The sequence below is a fragment of the Hakea prostrata genome, chromosome 6 (assembly GCF_041222555.1).
Source record: "Hakea prostrata isolate BN-2017 chromosome 6, UWA_Hpros_2, whole genome shotgun sequence".
In the NCBI taxonomy this organism is placed as follows: domain Eukaryota; kingdom Viridiplantae; phylum Streptophyta; class Magnoliopsida; order Proteales; family Proteaceae; genus Hakea; species Hakea prostrata.
The window spans coordinates 2,133,264-2,150,000 of record NC_142605.1 but is presented as its reverse complement, the minus strand read 5'-3'; the positions used below and the strand labels follow the sequence as shown (position 1 = coordinate 2,150,000).

Genomic DNA, 16,737 nt, shown 5'->3' with positions numbered 1-16,737 from the left:
ATAAACATGATACTATTGTTATAAAGTACCTACAGCAGTCATATGATGTAAACCAATAAGCTAAGCCTACTAAGTTGTCAACATCAATGAAATAATCACATAGTCTATGTCGTATGGTGATAACTGTCCTTACCTTGAGTTGCGATGATGATAATCCAATTATCTCAAAATAATGATCCAAAGATGGTATTAAGACCCTAGACAAACATAAATGAAAGATTATAAAAGAAATCGGGAAAATCGGAGGTCGAACGGGTCAAATCGGCGAATCACACAATTCAGCAACCAATTGGTTGACTGACTTGGTCAACTGACCTAGTCGACCAAGTAAACAGTGCGGAGCTGAATAGTGAAATTTTATCCGAAACCTAGCTTCTGGGGCTCAGATCGATCCGAAACTTGGAGGGATTGATTGTAACAGTATAAGAACACTATCTAGCAAGTAATTAGCATAATCTAATAGTCTAATTAGGAATCCCCAAATTGAAACCCTAAGTTCTAAAGACAAGAATCATAGCATCAATTGAAATCAAATGAAATTGCAAGGGGAATTAGGGAATTAGCTTGGAGAATTGATAAGCAATAGATTAGGACCATATGCTAGCATAGAAATCAGACTTAGCATGCTTCATACCTCAGTTTAGGACAAGAATACAAGATGCAAAGAAGAGAATTAAAGAAATGCATATGCAAGAATCAAAATGAGAGCATAGCATAGGCAAGAATGGAATGAGATCATGCATTTTTAAAGAATGAACACTTGGAGTGGTGGTTGCAAGGTAGCAGCACCAACTCCAAGGTTACAACAGCAAGAAGAAGAAGAGAAAAGAGTAGGATAGAGAGCAAGAGAGAGGAATCATACCTTGTAGATGCTAATGGAGACTAGAGGTAATGATTGGCAATGATTTGAATGGAATAATCTTCACCACTACCAAGGAAGTGCTTTGGGAAGCTCTCCCCTCGTTCTCAGCAAGCTTAAAATGTAACTGGGTTCAAGACACGAGGCTCCCTTAAGTAGAGAAGAGAATATCCAAAAAGCATCAAATTCTCGGATTTGGGCATCCTTTGGTCGACTGGCCCAGTCTACCAATTCAGTCGACCAAACATGGACAACATGCTTGATTCAGAGAAATAAAGGTCTAGAATGATCAGAATTGAGTTGGGTTTTCTCCTACAAGTCAATTAACAAGTCTAGATTAGAGAAATACCTTTGAAACAAGACCGGAAGCACATCAAGTACTTCAAATAAGCTTCCCTTCTTCTAAGTGCAGTTTCTCACTGAACACTGACAATGTATCCAAGTAAGGGCATCATTGTCAATATCCATGGGCTCAGAATCTAGCACCAATTCTTCAACTGAGAGGGCCCACAAGTCTCTCCTTCTTCCACTCCGAGTCTTCGGACTTACAAACATCAAAGGTTCTGGGTCAGGGTCAGGGTTAGAATAGGGCTGGATTTCACAACCATTGTCAAGAGCAATGTATTTAACTGTTGTCACACCCCACCCGCCAGTTTCGGTTACCCACCTAACAACCCGTGGGTGCAATCCGTCACAAGATCCATGGTCTTACCCATCAATAATAATAAATGCAAATATCGATAAATCAAGAGCAAGAGCAAGTTCAATAATTAAATAAAAGAATTACAGCAATCCAAACACTCCAATAAAATAATCAAGGAAAAAATCAATGTTGAAAAAGAATAGCAAGTTCAGCGGAAGCAAACAAAATAAACTAAATAAGTTTCATTCCAGATTTTTTCTTTAAAGTTAAGAATTGTTTTTCTAAATTAGCAAGCAAAGGGGGTTCTCCAATTCTTCTCCAGACGGTCAGCAAAATGTCTGGCAATCCGCCTCCTTCTGCCATCAATGGGTGCTATAAGCACACTCTAGGCATTCGCAGGACACTTCATGCATACTATCTCCATCTCCCACTAATGGTGCCACATCCTCTTCAGACGAGAATGTTCAGTCATTTGGATTATCTCCGACTTCCGACGTTGTGAAACCATCTGCACAGTTAGTATAACATACAAAGAAAAAAGAATGAGTTCTGACGAACTCAATAAGGATAACACATTTCTCATCCATATGTCCACTGTCACATCCTCCCAGCCGGTACCCTATCTGGCATACCCGAGAGTGTGATCCACAGCCCGAAGATCAGGTATCGAGTAATCAACCTCCCACATAAACAATAACATAATCATGAACAATAATAATAAAAGTGCGGAAGATAAACCATAGATCCAAATAAGGAAAGAATGAATCATATATAAATCAGAGTACTAGATATAATCAGAGTGTCTAAAACAGATAAGTAAAGTGAGGCAAAATCCCACTCTACAACCAGCGGAAAAGTAGTTCTAAAAGAGAATAAGCAAGACAAAATCTAATCCCAGTAGCAGGTACAATGGGTAACTAAATTGTTCTCAACTTTATAGACAACATCCCTATAAGTATAAATCTCATAAACAGCACAAGGGCGCTTCCACTCAATGGTCGGACTAAGCATCGTACGGAGCATAACCACTCGCGGGATCTTCAGTGTAATTGTTGTAACCGCAATCACCTTCCTGGAGATATGCCTCTTCTCCTTGCGCTTCTTCATAGGGGCCGTCATAATATTCAGTACCTGCAGAATAGTCTAACAAACATTGTACAATAAAGGAATGAGTTTCAAAGAAACTTAGTAAGGCAGTTAAATCCATAATAACATAAATGGCAGGATTTCAGAACAAACATAAATGCAATATGGTATGAGACAAGCAATGAATGAATGAATCTAACTCTACATATGCTGGTCTCTATTGGCAGACATGCCTTAAGTCATAGCACCGTACTTCTTTAGGAAGGTCTCAATCACTCATCATCAGTTCGTAATGGGTTCGGCATCCCTCGGGACATTCCATGGCTGGGGGTATAGGTCACCACTCTCTCACATCACCATTGGTCTAAGTACCGGCGCATGTCAGGGTTAAGCCTAGCCAAATGCAAGTCTTCTACTTAGTTACATCAAGTCAAATCCAGATACGTCCATTCCTCGTCCCTGACGATCCTTTCCGGTATCCTTCACACTAGAGTCCTCATAGTCCCTGACTATGGACTCATCAACCCTATTGATCATCCACATATGGTAAACGGGAAGCTCTCACGTCCTCTCACGGGTTGGTTACCGGTCTTGAATGCCCGTGAGCCCAAGTCTATCCATATGCAACCCTACCAATAAATGGCCCCCACAATGTGATTCCTGTCCTCTCACGGGTTGGTTACCGGTCTTGAGCGCCCACAAATCCCCATTGCTACCACAAGTCGTTCGGTCTCAATACCCCTCCGATTAGGGTCTGACATGACGGGACATCCTAGCCAAACACTACTGGACAGTCCTAGATATGTCATCCAACAGTTTAGGAAGGTGTCCAGAGGGCATCTCCGGAAACATCCCATAATATTCCCGTAGTAGTCCAAGGACAGAAGTGTCAAAAGGACACCTCTCCTTTCCAAACCATACTTAAGCATACACATGCATCAATTCATATCATCACATATATGGTAACTTCATATATGGAAAGAAATCAATAATTACAATCACTTTGTATATAATTGGTAAGTAAATCATACATGAGTCAATTCAATATGAATAAGTAATGCTACTGTTATCAAGATTATGCAACAGGAATATATCATTGTAAGAATCTAATTAAGGAAACAAATCAATGATATTCAAATATAGAAACTAGATTCATGCTATCTATGTTGTTAAAGAAGTAACCATCCTTACCTTTTATAACTCGCAAAGGAATCGTAAGAAATCAAGTAAGATCTTGGCAAACTTGAGAAGAAGGTCCTAAACAAGTGTATACAACATATTAGGAAAGATCCCTAACAGAAAAGATACCAAAACATCCAACACGGACCAATTGGGAGTTGCTTTGTACTCATTGGTGGAGTGGATTGGTCGACTGGTCCAGTCGACCAATGCAGACAGTAGCCTAAAAATCAGAGTTTTGAGATATAAAATCCGAATTTGGTGGTTCAAAAGGGTACTAATCAAGGGGTAAACTACATCAGTAGTATCCTAACATATAGGGGACCTCAAAACACTAATCGAATCAAGCCATCAAGATCCAAATTAGGAAACAAAAAGTTACCATAATTAGATCAACCATGGATCTTGAAGAATTCAAGATAGAAATCAAAGACAAGAACAATAGGAGAATGAATCATTGATTCGGGTAAAGGTATCATGAAAAGCATACTTAGATCTTCAAGGAAATAGGCTTAAAAGCATAAATCTAAATAAGGAAACAAAACCTACCATATATGTAACTATCATGATTCATGAAGAAAACATGGTATGGTAGAAGAGAAACAACTAGAGATTGATAGATCATGGATCATGAAAAGAAAACACAGCAATTGACTACTAACATGATCAATATAGAAGATCCAAGGAGATCGAGAATTCAAATCGAAGTTAAACAAAGACTAGATCATGGTTTGATCATGATTCCTTCAAAAGCTTGCAATGATCATGGTTAAGATCATTGTTTTAGCCATTAATCCTTAGGATGATCATGAGAGACAAGTCCAGAGATGTTTGCAACAGAGAATGTAGCATCTCCTCTATTGTCTCAACTCAAAAAGGAAGGAAAAACAGAGATGGAGGAGAAGAAGAGAGTGTAGACATACCTTTGATGCAAAAGAAAGAGTTTTGACGAAGATCCGTCAAGAAAATCACCAAGGATGCAAGGGAGATGACTTGCAGAGGTCTTTGGTTCGTTCCAAAGAGTTTGGAGGCAGCAAATACGAAGTAGACTCGAGATTGGACTTAAATAGAGCAAGCAAGACCTAATTGCCAAAGACAGCACCCATTGGTCGAGTGGATTGGTCGACTGGTCCAGTCGACCAATCAGTCGACCAATGCGAAGGCCTACCCAAAATCAGAGTTTTGAGATATAAAATCCGAATTTGGTGGTTCAAAAGGGTACTAATCAAGGGGTAAACTACATCAGTAGTATCCTAACATATAGGGGACCTCAAAACACTAATCGAATCAAGCCATCAAGATCCAAATTAGGAAACAAAAAGTTACCATAATTAGATCAACCATGGATCTTGAAGAATTCAAGATAGAAATCAAAGACAAGAACAATAGGAGAATGAATCATTGATTCGGGTAAAGGTATCATGAAAAGCATACTTAGATCTTCAAGGAAATAGGCTTAAAAGCATAAATCTAAATAAGGAAACAAAACCTACCATATATGTAACTATCATGATTCATGAAGAAAACATGGTATGGTAGAAGAGAAACAACTAGAGATTGATAGATCATGGATCATGAAAAGAAAACACAGCAATTGACTACTAACATGATCAATATAGAAGATCCAAGGAGATCAGAATTCAAATCAGAAGTTAAACAAAGACTAGATCATGGTTTGATCATGATTCCTTCAAAAGCTTGCAATGATCATGGTTAAGATCATTGTTTTAGCCATTAATCCTTAGGATGATCATGAGAGACAAGTCCAGAGATGTTTGCAACAGAGAATGTAGCATCTCCTCTATTGTCTCAACTCAAAAAGGAAAGAAAAACAGAGATGGAGGAGAAGAAGAGAGTGTAGACATACCTTTGATGCAAAAGAAAGAGTTTTGACGAAGATCCGTCAAGAAAATCACCAAGGATGCAAGGGAGATGACTTGCAGAGGTCTTTGGTTCGTTCCAAAGAGTTTGGAGGCAGCAAATACGAAGTAGACTCGAGATTGGACTTAAATAGAGCAAGCAAGACCTAATTGCCAAAGACAGCACCCATTGGTGGAGTGGATTGGTCGACTGGTCCAGTCGACCAATCAGTCGACCAATGCAGACAGCAATTCCAAAACAGGGAATTGAAGACCCAGATCAAATACAATCCTAAAGGGGTTTTGCACACATATCAAGTGACTTACCTAATAGGTAGAAATGCCTTCAAACCATGATAGAGAGCACTCCAAGTCCATCAACTAATCCAATCTTCATCAAGATTCAGTTTCCATAAATAGAACTTCATCATCAACTCTCATGGATTCAAAGCCAGACACCAAGTCCTCCACTGGGATGGCCCAAAGCTGACTTCTTACTTTACTTCGGGTCACTGGACCTACAAATAACAAGGTTTCCGGGTCAAGGTTAGGGCTGGGTTTTACATCCACAATCAACAATGCAAATATGATATGAATGATATGCAATAGTATGAATGCTACTAAGATCTAACTATGCAAGTCTTTAGACAGTTGACATGCTTTAAGATATAACACCAGCCCTCCTCTGGGTAGGTCTAGTCACTCGGATCCCTCAAGGACTGGTTACCTCTGTTGGGATCTTGGGTAAAGGGGTAAAGTCCTCATCAGGCATCCATGGCTGGGGATTAAGTCAACACTCTCTTAGTGCTAACATTGGCAATGAGTATTGGCGCATGTCGGGTTTTCTAATCTAATGCAAGTCATGTTGCTAACAAACTACATGAAGTCCAGATACATCCCCTATGGCACTAACCAACTCAGTTCCGTATCCCTCACAACCTAGGAATGAGAATCCTCACAGACTGGCTACCGCTATTGGACTCCACTCCCTAATCCTATGGTCATCCACATATTGGGTGGAATGCTTTCATGACTTCACACGACACCCGGTCTGCTCCTTGGATGTCCATGAGCCCAAGCCTAAAATATGCAACTCTACCATTACATGAACAACATGGAACACTGAGTCTCTGCACGGACTGGTTACCATTGTAGGATGAAACAGTCACGTCACCATCGTCATGGGTCATCCGGCTTCAATTTCCCTACCGAAAGGGTAGTAGTATGTGGGGTACCTAGCATTGCAATTCTAGACTCCCTAGGTATGTCATCCAGCAATGGCATCAGTGAGCATGTGTCCCATACCACAGCCCTTCGATATCTCAAGCCAAGATATCCCAATGGAATACCCTTGCCATCACAACTACAATACATCATTCACCATCATACCACAACTAGTCGTTCAATATCATAAATGATAAAGTACATAAAAGAACATCACAAACAGCAAAGTAGTATCATCATACTTTATACAGTTCCAGCAAGGTACATGATTAGTAAATAGTAAAGAAAGAAATTGATCTATCATGTACATGTTATTGCAAAAAGACAAGAATGTATGTCCTTACCTGTAATTAAGTAAAAGTTCCTTAGAAAGCAAACCGATCACAATTAAGACTTTCATTAAAGACAGAGAACACCTAAACACAAGGTTACAAGATTATATAAGAGACATGAGTCAAATCGAGTAAAATCCGAAAGTCACATAGCTACTGTGCCCCAGCTGGTCGCTTGGCTCAAGTGACCGCCTTGACAACCGCCCCAAAAACAGACATCTTCAAATCCGAAACTCAAGCTTTTGATCATCCGATTTCAATTCGATTTTGGGATGATCTCAATTTGAATTCCAAACTTAACATGTCTATAACCAAGGAGCAAAACAGAAACCCTAAATTAACACAGATCTATCACCCAAATCCTTCCTTGATTAGATCCATCCTTTATTTGAATGCAGGGATTCGTTTTCGGACAAGATCCAATCAAAAACATTGAAAAGGGAAACAGCTAACAAGATTGGTAACCACCAACACAATGGGGATATATCTACACCATTCAATAGTTGAAGAAAGAGAATGGGTGAATGGTGATTCAGTTACCTCAACCAGATCAGCAAGAACAGAGGGGGAAAGGTTCCAGATCACAATCCACATCTCGCTCACCTTCCAACACGTCTCCACTGCCGCCTAACCATCCAAAATAGCAATATCAAATATAATAATATGTTAATAGGGCGAGGGTTGCTATTTATAGAGAACAGGGGCACATTAGGGCAATTTCCCGCAAGCAGGACATGGCGATCACTTGGGGCGGTTGATTGGCTCAATCAACCGCCTTAAGCAACCGCCCCCTAGTACATTGTTGTACAAGGGTGCTTTGCTTAAGGGGTTGACTCCCAACCTCAACCTAACCCTAATCAACATATGTGGGAGGTATTACCTTTATTCCGGACATCTCCAAACACCTCTTGCCTTCTACTAGAAATCCAACTTCCCAGTAAGGCAGGTTCTTCATCAAGAGAATCCAAATCCATGGATTCAGGGTAAGGATCATGGACTTCTATCCGGACACTCCACTTAACCTGGCTTGACCTTCGGGTTATCGGGCCTACAATATGGATTCTGGGTTAGAATTACGGGGGTTGTTACCACTGTAGTCACAGAACATAACCCAATCGATCCATTGTGGGGGAAACACATAAGACTAAAGAGTCTGCTTAAGAAAGCCGCTGTCCAATCTATCATAAGCTTTGCTCATATCCAACTTTACTGCCATTATGCCTTTCTTTCTTCTTCGATGCTAATAGATCTTGTGCATAAATTCATGGGCAATCATAATATTATCTTGGATATCCCTTCCTTTCACAAAATCATTTTGTTGAAATGAAATCAAATGTGGGAGGATATGCTTTAGCCTTTTGACCAAAACCTTTGATATAATTTTGTATTCATATTACAAAGGCTAATGGGTCTATATTCCCTTACCGTCTCTAGTGAATCAATCTTAGGGTTCAAGGCTAGGTAAGTTTAGTTACGTGTCAAAGAGAACGTACATGTATGAAAGAATTGATAGACAATCGCTTGAACATCTTCTCTCACTTATCCTAGACCTGTTGATAAAAATGACTAGGGATTTTAGCCCATTAGCACCAAACATTGCTGCCTTAATTTCCTCTTTCGAAATGGATTGAAGAAGCAATTCCCAATCCGCTATTGTAACCTTATTCTTTATGATCTCAAAATAGTCATCTTTCCACATAGAATTAATGGATGTGTAAATATGCTTAAAATACTACTCAAAAGTAACCAAAATATTCCCCTAATCAAGGTTAAGCCATTATTCTTAATTAGCCGAATCTTGTTTCGAGCTCTTCTTACCATGGTGCTTACATATCAAAATAAACAATTTTTTGAGCACTACAACATTCTTACATGGGTGCCAGATTTCATCATTTAGTGGGCTTTTGAGCCATTTTTAGTTTTCTAGTTAAATTTGGTTTTCTAATTTTAATCATTTTAGCTTTGTTTTATTTTTCCTAATATTTTTAGGTTTCTTGAATATAAATAGGCATCGTTGTTTTCTTGTAAAGATCGCGTACTTTTTCAATAATAATTTTCAACATATTAGAGTTCCAAGAATTCTTGTTCTACGCTATACGCATCAAGAGTGAAATTAAAAATCATAGTAACATGGACTAATTATTATTATAGTATTCTATAGTATCTTAGTCCCCCTATTTTCATAAATATGACTGCAATTACATATGGCACTAACATAAAATATTTTAAACTCTGGTATTTAAAAATTAAAACCATATCAACAAAAACACTCTCATACTATCATACTATTATTATAAAAGTATGAACTCAAGGGACACAACTACATTTTGTTTTCCTCCAATACCCCTCTATATTCAATCAATTAGATCTTTGTATTAGTAATAAATGATGTCTATAATGGCCAATTAAAATTCTTGAAATTATTTGAATGAATTTAATTCTCAATTTCTCCTCTTCTCATTTTTCAAAGAAACTATTAACAGTAACTAGCCCAAGGAATAGGAAGAGGTCCTCTCTAAAACCAAGAAATGTTAATGGAGGAAAAAGAAACTGGGTTAAAAACATTTAATCAAAATCACGCATCTAAAGAAGAATTTTTCTAACTTTGGACTTCCTATGACTCAAAATCACCAGGGATTGATTAGGCGTTGCCGCTTATGGAATTATCAAGAGCTACAAACGAAATTGTTGAAGAATTTATTAGATAGTTGACATGGCAATTGAGTCTAGAAATGAAGCTTGTGAGCAGAGGGAGCAAAGAAATTAAAAATTCGCCATTGAAAACGTTTCATAGGAACCCACAATTGGTGGGTTGACAACAAGGATACGGTGGAGAATGAGGCAAGGCAAGGATGTACATCAGAATCAATACTCAACAGCATAGTGACAATCGATGTAGACAAGGATGAAGTCTTTACATAAGTGTTTCTATCAATAGCAGGGCTTAAGCTATTTCTGAAAGAACTTCGCTTAAATTAATCAGGTTGTTACAATCGATGTAAACAAGGATGAAGTCTTTACTTGAGTAAGTGTTTTTGTCAATAGCAGGACTTAAGCTATTTCTTAAAGAACTTCGCTTAAATTAATCATGTTGTTTTTGAAATAGGGTTATGCTTAATGTATCATATGTAGGGTGGTGCCTTGGAGAACAGTGTTAAGGAATATTATTTATCTTCAAAAGATATGTGGGAGAACCTAGGCACCTTTCATATTGTTTTTAATGTGTTTAGGATTAAATTTGCATTTTTTTTTCAAAGACAACAAAATGAGCAACACCAGACTCTTAATGAAGAATGTGCATTCATGTTTATGTGATGACTTTGCATTTGTGGTTGGAAGTAACTCATATTGAAAATGTTATTCTTCTAAATTGACCATGTTCACTATGTTCTATGTATTGCTTTACTGGATTAGGAGCAGAGGTGTGTCCAATTATGGCCAATGTGGAGGCTCAAGCCATGGAATTCAATCAAAGAAAGCATTGAATAGAGGAGCTTGAAGAGAAGGAAAGAGTGGCTAATAAAATTGTAAGCAGACTATTCAACTAGTTTTGTTTCATATATATCAAGAAAAAATCAGAAACTTTTTTCTCCTCCCATTGTCATGTTGTTGACTATAGGAGATTATCTTAGGATAGAAGGAATAATAGAATGTTCCTTCAAAAATTTAAATGACTTTATCTATGTCACGTATTGATTGGAACTATGAAATTTTTGAAGGTTGAAGGAACAATAATGGACATAGCAGCTGCTGAAGAAGAAATTCAAAGATGGAAAGTGGCAACAGAAGGCAGAGCTATTGAACAAGAGTATCTGGCATAGGTACACATAAGAATTAGTCTTGTGACTGCTTTAGAAATTATTTCCGATGTGGCTCAACAGAAAAGGGGAAAAAATGAATGAATGAAAGCCAAGTCTACAAATAGAAGGAAGAAGAAAGAAATATGCCATGATGTAAAAGGCTCTTCCCCAAGTTATGGATTCCCTTAGAGCACCTTCCTCATAATGCATCGTTACGCTATGGAATTAGCTGATCTCTTATTCTTCTATAGGGAAAATATTTCTTTTGTTCAGTAAGAGAAACTAGCTTTCTTGATCTGATAAATATATTTCTGATGACCCTCCATAACTGATATTCATTCACTCAATTTCAAAGCTAAATCCCTTTCTTTTTTTTCCTTTTTTGAGTCAAAAAGCTAAATCCCTTTCAATTAAGGAGTTCCACCACTCTTTAGGGTTAGAAATTTCCAAAGCTTTAATAACCACCTTATCAATATCTGCTTGTGTACACTTGTAACCCTAAGCCAATTCCTTGAGCATCTTATCCGTTCTTATTTGATCATGGAAGGAACCTAAACTAACATGTTCTATATGGTCAGGAATTTTATTCTATAGAATGTTTATCAATGTTATGTTTTAGTAGGAATGATGGATTGATGGGGGAGGGTGTGAAACCTAGCCCTAACCTAACCCTGACCTTGACCCGGAAACCCGGTTGTTTTTAGGTCCGAAGACCCGGAGTAAAGGAAGAAGCCAACTATGGGCCATCTCAGTAGAAGACATGGTGTTTGACTCTAAACCCATGGATGTTGATGATGGTGTTCCAATCTTGGAGGTTTGTGCAGATTTGGAAAGAAAGCTACAATTGTTTGAAGATAAGATTAGTTGAAGGACTTGGAGTGTTATCTGACTTGGTTTGAAGGCATTTCTACACACTAGGTATGTCACTTGTTGTGTGTGCAAAAGCCCATGAGGTTTGGACTTGAGTTGGGCCTCCATTTCCCTATTTTGGCCTTGCTGACCTGATTGGTCGACCAAGCAGTCAACCAACTGTGTGTTAATTCCCAGAAAATCCAATTTTAGGGTTTTTCACTCTGTATTTAAACCTACTTCGAGTTTCTTAGTTACGACTGCCTCCTAAACACTTTGTGAACTTGGGAAGACCTTTCCAAAACTCTTTCTGGTGATTTCAAAGTTCCTCTCCAGATCTGAAGCCTCTCATCTCTGATCCAACAATTCAAGGTTAGTATCTCTTATGAATTTTAAATTATTCTTTCTTCGATCTTGTTCTTAATTGAGATCAGAAAGAAGATGCTACATTCTTGAAACCATCTATTCCATGACCTCATTCTATTCTTTGAGATCTATGATCATCATCGTGATCTTAACCCTAGCCGAATATTCTTCTTGAAACCCTGACCCTTGTATGATCTTTTTGGAACCCTTGAGTAACCTCCCATGTGAGGGTAACCACATGAGTTATATTTATGTTAATTGAAACTTTTTCGATGATTTTCTTGTTGTTTTCTTGTTAGCAATCATTCCCTTTCATCTTGCAACCCTAGCCTTTTCATGAGAGCCATAAGGTTGAAACCCTAGTTTCTTGGTTCAAATCAAGAACCCATCTCTTGACCTTGACATGATGATTTTACCTTCCTATATAGTTCTAATACGTTCTAGGAAGTTCCCCTTTGAATTTTGGATCAATCCGACTTCAAACGAAGAAGTTATGACCAATCTAGTTTTTGCATTTCCGTACTGACTCGGTTGGTCGACTGATTGGTCGACTGGGTCAGTAGACCAAGCACTCGACCAATGAAGGCAATAGCTTCATTTTTCGCTCAGTTTGATTCGTTTGTTCTCTGATCTTGTAGGTATCTTTCCTAATGTTGTATCTATGATTGTTAGGGGTTTATTGCTAAGTTTGGAGTTGCTCTCTTTGACCTTTGGATTATCTTCGGCGATAATCAAGGTAAGGACAGTTATTTCATAATAGCATAGATTGCGTACTCTTTGGTTTTTACTTTAATAAACTCTGAGTTTACTTACTGTTCTTATATTTTTTACTTCTGATGTACTACTATAAGTACAGTAGCACTTCACTTATGTTTTCTTCTTCATTATTCAAGCTTATATGAATTGCTTATTACTGCACATGGTCTAATGATTTGATTATGCTTTTATATTCTCTTTTATATGATGAAGTGTTGATTGGATATGACATGACTGATCTGAGAATGTGTTTGATTAGGTATGGTTTGGGATTGAGAGGTGTCCTTTTGACACTTATGTCCTTGGAAATTATCGAAAATAGTATGGGATGTTTCCGGGGTTGCCCATTGACGCTTTCCCAAATCATTGGTTGTCATACCTAGGACTGTCTAGCAGTGTTTGGCTAGGATGTCCCCGTTATATCAGACCCAATTTGAAAGGCTATTGAGACCGAACGACCCGTGGTAGCAATGTGATTTACGGGTGCTCGAGACCGGTGAGTTATATCCGTGAGAGGACAAAAATCACATTGTGGGGGCCATTTATTTGAGGGTTGCATATGATTAGAATTGGGCTCATGGGGGCTCAAGACCGGTGAGTTATATCCGTGAGAGGACATGAAAGCTTCCCGTTTACCATATGTGGATAACCAATAGGGTTGATGAGTCCGTAGTCCGAGAGGGAATACGCTGACTCTAGTGTGAAGGATACCTAAAAGGATCCCGAGAGGGGAGGAATTGACGTATCTAGATCTGAGTTGATGCAACTAAGTAGATAACTTGCATTGGGCTAGGCTAAACCCTGACATGCACCAATACTTAGACCAATGGTGATGTGAGAGAACGGTGACTTAACCCCCAGCCATGGATTGTCCGAGAGAGATGAAGGACCCATTACCAACCGGCATTGTGAGATGAGACCTACCCAAAGAAGTATGGTGCTATGACTTGAAGCATGTTTGCAAATAGAGACCAGCATACATAGAGTTTAGATGCATACATACATTATCTGTTTCATACTGCATTGCATCTTGTTATGATTTGCCGCATGTTATTTATGTTGTTATGAGTTAACTTGCCTTATTGAGTTCAATCGAACTCACTCCTTTTGTACAATCTTTTTTTAGATTATTCTGCAGCTACTAACTACTATAAAGGATAGTACGATGAAGCGCAAGCCGATGAAGCACAAACCGAAGAAGCATACTACACGCAAGGTGTTGGCAACCATGAAGATAACACTGATGATCCCTCGAGCGATCACATTGCGTACTACGATTAGACGTAATGTAGAGATGGAACATCTGTGTTGGATTGATAAGTCCACTATTTTGAAGATGTCATCTATAGATTAGAAAATGCGTAGTTTACTTTGAACATTCTATTCTTGCTTTTCTTTAGAATCATTGTAATTCTTTTTAGACTTACGTACTATGTTCTGCTGTATCTGTGGAGTGAGTTTCCGCCTCACTCTACTTCTTTTGATGTGATTACATCTGGTATCATTTCCGCACTCTAATTATATTGATTATTCAATTCCTGATTTAAATCTTTTGTTTATAATATTAAACCTTGATTATTTCCTGTTTATAATTATGTTATTGTATATGTGGGAGGATGATTTCCTCGATACTTGATCTTCGGGGCTGTGGATCACACTCTTGGGTATGCCAGTTAGGGTACCGGCTGGGGGGATGTGACAGAGGGTGGAGTAACAATAGATAATATGTTTCTTAATATTAGCCCAAAGGCCTACCTTAAAATTTGGGCATGCTTCTTCGAGTACACACCACACGTGCATGTGCACATGTATTATTACTAGTAATTATGGAAACAAAGCTACAGTTAAAAAAATGTCGTACATGTGAAACTTATTGTTGTGGTATTTTAAATTGTAGCAATATAATATTTTTAATGGCTGAAGTAAAACCACTGTCACAGTTAGTAATATACTTTACAAATAGCCATGCCATGGTATCGGAAATTGTAGCAACAATCACAACAATATTTAAAAAGGTAGGGTTTATTAGTAACTAAACGAATAATAAGCTCATAAATCTAAATCCATGTGATAAAACAAATGCGGAAGCGAGTATCGTTTCATATACCTCCTGCCATTGATCCCACTAGAGTTTTTGCAAATATAACAAAACAATGTAAAGGATTCTTCTGAAACCTAACAACCCTAGAATGATGGTGTTTGACTTAATGTATTCGCTAGGTTCAAGGACTTTATATAACATTGGCTCATATACGTTTTTCCATCAGAAACATCAACTGCCAATTCAATTGAGCACTTAAAATGAAATTGGGTTTATGATCATTCATGAGAAGTAACATTTCACAATGACCCATAACTAATGGTCACTTATTTATAACACCTAGTTATGGTTCAGTTTCTAAACTATAATGTTATCCCAATATTGGGATCATAACTTGTGAAATACTACATTCTCCCACTTGATCCCAATATTTCACAATGTGGGTTATCCTACCATATCCACATTTCTACTCAGTGAATCAAAAACACATGAATCATGGCAACCAGTCCTCTTAGATTGAGTATTATCTTCCATGTATTACAATGCATTTTCCTTCCAATCTACTCATATGACTTAATGAATAAACCCTATGTTTATTCAAGGTCCAACAATAATTGTTTATTCTCAAATAATGAATGTGTACACCGAAATTGAGAATAACAATATAATGAATAAGAGCTTCATCGAAGATCATTCATACAATGAAATCACATAATGGAACCAAGTCCCATTTTAACTACATGATCCTTAAAATTCTTTGGTGGCATGCCTTTAGTTAATGGATCAACTATCATCAATTTAGTGTTGATGTGTTTAATGACCACTTTGTTTTCCTTAACATGTTCCCTTACGGATAAATACTTAATGTTGATGTGCTTGCTTTGACTACTACTCTTATTATTCTTAGCCAAGAAAACAGCAGCTGAATTGTAACAAAATATCTTTAGTAGCCCAGAGATAGAATCTACAATTCTAAGCCCAGAAATGAAACTCTTTAACCATACACCATGCGAGGTAGCCTCAAACCAAGAAACGAACTCAGCCTCCATAGTAGAAGTAGCAGTCAAAGTCTGTTTGGCACTCCCCCATGATACGGCTCCACTAGCGAGCATAAAAATAAATCCTGATGTCGATTTGCGATAATCAACACAACCGGCGAAATTTGAATCACAGTAACCGACTACCTCCAAATTCTCAGTCCGTTTATACATAAGCATGTAATTCTTAGTATCTTGAAGGTACCTCATCACCTTCTTTGCAGCTTTCCAATGGTCTATACCAAGGTTACTCTGATATCTTCCCAACATTCCCACAACGAAAGCAATGTCAGGTCTAGTGCAGACTTGAGCATAAATCAAGCTTCCAATTGTAGAGGCATATGAAATGTTGTTCATTTGTTCCCTTTCTAGATTATTCTTGGAGCATTGGTTCAAAGTGAACTTGTCACCCTTTACAATGGGTGCTAAACTTGGTGAATAATTCCTCATCCAAAATCATTCTAAGATTTTATTGATATAGGTTTCTTGAGATAGACCTAAAATCCCTTGAGATCTATCTCTATGGATCTTAATGCCAATGATATCAGAAGCCTCACTCATATCCTTCATGTCAAAACTCTCAAAGAGGAAATGTTTCACCTCATGTAGAAACCCTTTATCATTGGTTGCAAGTAAAATATCATCCACATATAGCACAAGGAAACAAATTTTACTCCCACTGACCTTCTAGTATACACATTGATCA

The 16,737-nt window shown here is 38.0% G+C and overlaps 1 pseudogene; it reads right to left on the bottom strand.

Moving 5' to 3' along the window:
• Positions 1-15,701: 15,701 nt before the first annotated feature.
• Positions 15,702-16,388, bottom strand: LOC149012098 (secreted RxLR effector protein 161 pseudogene; annotated as a pseudogene).
• Positions 16,389-16,737: the final 349 nt, after the last annotated feature.